Here is a 4,108-nt window from a genome sequence, read left to right as displayed (position 1 = left end):
ATAGAGTATCATGTCATCTGCAAAGAGAGACAGTTTGACTTCTTCTTTGCCGATTTGGATACCTTTGATCCCTTTTTGTCTTCTGATTGCTGTTGCAAGGACTTCTAGTACTATGTTGAATAATAGTGGCGAGAGTGGGCATCCTTGTCGTGTTCCTGATCTTAAGGGAAAGGCTTCCAGCTTTTCCCCATTGAGAATAATGCTTGCAGTAGGCTTTTCATAGATGGCTTTTATGAGATTGAGAAATGTACCCTCTATTCCTACACTCTGAAGGGTTTTAATCAGGAAAGGATGCTGTATTTTGTCAAATGCTTTTTCTGCATCAATTGAGAGGATCATATGGTTCTTGAGTCTTTTCTTGTTGATATGATGTATCACATTGATTGATTTGCGAGTGTTGAACCATGCTTGCATCCCAGGTATGAATCCCACTTGGTCATGATGGATAATCCTTTTAATGTACTGTTGGATTCTATTAGCAAGGATCTTGTTGAGGATTTTGGCATCCATATTCATTAGAGAAATCGGTCTGTAATTCTCCTTTTTGAGGGGGTCTTTGCCTGGTTTGGGGATCAAGGTAATATTAGCCTCATAGAATGAGTTTGGTAGCTTTCCTTCTGTTTCTATTTTTTGAAATAGCTTTAGGAGAATAGGTATTATTTCTTCTTTGAATGTTTGGTAGAATTCCCCAGGAAAACCGTCTGGGCCTGGAGTTTTATTATTTGGAAGGTTGTTTATCACTGACTCAATTTCTTCATAGTTAATTGGCCTATTTAAGAAATCTATTTCTTCCTGTTTCAGTCTTGGTAGTTTATAGGTTTCCAGGAAGGCCTCCATCTCTTCCAGATTGTTTAGTTTTTTGGCATATAGCTGTTGATAAAAGTTTCTAATAATCCTTGCAATTTCAATGGTGCTGGTCGTGACCTCTCCCTTTTCAGTCATAATTTTAATAATCTCAGTCCTTTCTCTTTGTTTTTGGACAAGTTTTGCCAGTGGTCTGTCAATTTTATGGATTCTCTCAAAGAACCAGCTTCTAGTCCTGTTGATCTGCTGTACTGTGCTCCTGGTTTCTAATTCATTGATTTCTGCTCTAATCTTGGTCAACTCCTTCCTTGTCAGTGGGTTAGGCCTGTCCCTCTGTTGCTGTTCCAGTTTCTTGAGGTGAGAATATAGAAACTGCATTTTAGATTTTTCTATTCTTTTGAGTGAGGCTTGGATGGCTATGTATTTCCCCCTTAGGACTGCCTTTGCAGTATCCCATAGGTTTTGGACCGTTGTGTATTCATTCTCGTTGGTCTCCATAAATTGTTTAATTTGTTTTTTGATTTCCTGGTTTATCGAGTCATTCTTGAGCAGGATGGTTCTTAGCCTCCAAGTGTTTGAGTTTCTTCCAGGTTTTTCCTTGTGGTTGAGTTCCAATTTCAGAGCGTTGTGGTCTGAGAATATGCAGGGGATAATTTCAATCTTTTGGTATTGGCTGAGACCTGTTTTGTGTCCCAGAGCATGATCTATTCTTGAGAATGTTCCATGGGCATTTGAATAGAATGAGTATTCTTTGGTTCTGGGGTGTAGTGTTCTATATATATCTATGAGGTCCAACTCGTCGAGTATGGCATTCAAAGCCTTTGATTCTTTGCTTAGTTTTTGCCAGGGTGTTCTGTCTATTTCTGATAGTGGGGTGTTGAGGTCCCCTACTATTACTGTGTTCTTATCTATATGTCTCTTTATTTTGGTTAAGAGTTGGCTTGTGTATCTTGCTGCTCCCCTGTTGGGGGCATATATATTAATAATTGTCATATCCACTTGTTGAATACTTCCTTTAAGAATAATATAGTGCCCTTCTGTATCTCTCTCTATGGCCTCTAGTTTAAAATCCAGTCTATCTGATATGAGAATTGCTACTCCAGCTTTCTTTTGAGGTCCATTTGCGTGGAAGATGGTACTCCATCCCCTTACTCTAAGTCTGAATGCATCTTTGGGTTCAAAATGAGTCTCTTGTAGACAGCAAATGGATGGGTCATGTCTTTTTATCCAATCTGCAACCCTGTGGCGTTTTATGGGAGAGTTTAAGCCATTTAGATTGATAGAGATTATTGACAGATATGATTTTAATGATGCCATTTCTCTTTAAAGTCTTTGTATCGGTTGTGACTTGCTGCTCTGTATCACTCTTGGGGCCTTTTTACCTTTATAGAGCCCCCCTTAATATCTCCTGTAGGGCTGGTTTCGTGGTTACGAAATTGGTTAATGATTGGCGATTTTGGAACGTCTTTATTTCTCCATCAATTCTGAATGACAGCTTTGCTGGATAAAGGATCCTTGGCTGCATGTTTTTCTCTGAAAGAGCTTTAAAAATGCCCCCCCAAGCCTTTCTCTCATTCCAGGTCTCTGTAGACAGGTCTGACGTAATCCTGATACCTTTGCCTTGGTACGTGAGAAATTTCTTTGCCCTGGCCGCTTTCAATACTGTATCCTTGGATCTAATATTTGCGAATTGCACTATGACATGCCGTGGCGTAGGTTTGTCCTGGTTGAGCTTGGATGGGGTCCTCTCTGCCTCTTGGACACGAATGCTTGTTTCCCTTGCTAGATTAGGGAAGTTTTCAGCTACAATTTGTTCAAATATCTCTTCTAGACCTCTGTTTTTCTCCACCCCTTCAGGGATGCCGATGATTCTGACATTGGATCGTTTCATAGAGTCAGTAATCTCCCGTAATCTACATTCGTGGGCGTGGATTTTTTTAAGACCAGCTTCTATTTTCGTTTTTTCTTCTACTAACCCATCCTCCAATTCGCTAACGCGTTCCTCTGCCTCGGTGACCCTGGCCGTCAGAGCCTCTAGTTTTGACTGCATTTGGCTCATAGAATTTTTAATTTCTGTCAGATTCGCTCTCATTTCTGCCCTTAGGGATTCTATATTCTCAGCAACGCTTTCTCTGATGCTTTTTTCAAGTTTACTCATCATCTTGACCATTGTTGCTCTGAATTCCATTTCTGATAATTGGGATACATCCATATGTATTAATTCTGTGGCCGAGGCCAATTCTGTGGCAGAGGCCACAGACTCATTATCTTTTCTTTGCTGGGGGGGACTTCTCCTTCTCGTCATTCTGATGAAGAGAGATTGCAGGGTTGTCCAGAGCCCAAGTGTTGACTGGGACCCAGGCCGTGCGCCCTTGTTTTATAGAGATCTTAGGGATGTGGGCTTCTTCCTTAAAGAGTTTATTTATTTATTTGAGAGAGAGAGAGACAGTCAGCAAGAAAGGGAACCCAAGCAGAGGAGTGGGAGAGGAAGAAGCAGGTTCCCGGTGGAGAAGCCCGATGAAGGACTCCTTACGGAGCGTTGTGATCACACCCTAATCCGAAGACAGGTGCTTGGTGACTGCGCCACTCAGGCGCTCCGGGTTGTGGGCTTCTTGATTTTTCAGCCTGCCTTCTGGGGGAGGGGCCTGCCTGCAGGTACTCAGAAAACCCTGTTTGGGTAGAGTCTCTGTGTCCCTTGCGAGGGGGGATGGGGATGGGCACCCTGTGAGCCGGTATTTCCGGGCTTTTGTTCTCTGGCGGCTTTCCCTGGCGGTTTGCTATGCCTCTTCTGAGAGAGCAGCAGCGGCTGAAATTCAGCCTCTGTCTCAGAACAGAGGGATCGCGGATCGTTCTCCACTGATGTTCTGGCCACTTTAACTCTGTTTCTGTTGGTGCTGCTCAACCCTGCAGCATCCCGGGCTGTGCGCCCCACACCCGGCGTCCCAGCCCTCACTTCCAGGGCCGGCACGTCTCTGTCCTTTGTGTTTCCAACCCCGCCCGCCGCCAGCCGCCCCGCGCGGGCTCCCGGAGCTCCCCGTCTCAGTCTGGTGTCTCACGGGTGCTGACCGCGAGTCCGCCTGCTCCCCCGTGCAGGTGGCCCTCCAGCCGCCAGCCGCCCCGCGGACGCTCCCGGAGCTCCCGGTCTCAGCCTCGATCCAGTGAGCACACCGGAGCTCCGGAGCTCCGTGAGATGCTTGGTGGTGCATGCTCCCGGCTCACAGACTCAGTCTGCCGTTTCCAGAGTGCGGGTCCGCGGTCCGCCCGCTCCCCGGTGCAGGTGGCCCGCCAGCTGCCCTGCGCGCGC

The sequence above is a fragment of the Ailuropoda melanoleuca genome, chromosome 11, assembly GCF_002007445.2.
Source record: "Ailuropoda melanoleuca isolate Jingjing chromosome 11, ASM200744v2, whole genome shotgun sequence".
Classification (NCBI taxonomy): domain Eukaryota; kingdom Metazoa; phylum Chordata; class Mammalia; order Carnivora; family Ursidae; genus Ailuropoda; species Ailuropoda melanoleuca.
Note: the sequence above shows the minus strand (reverse complement) of the source record.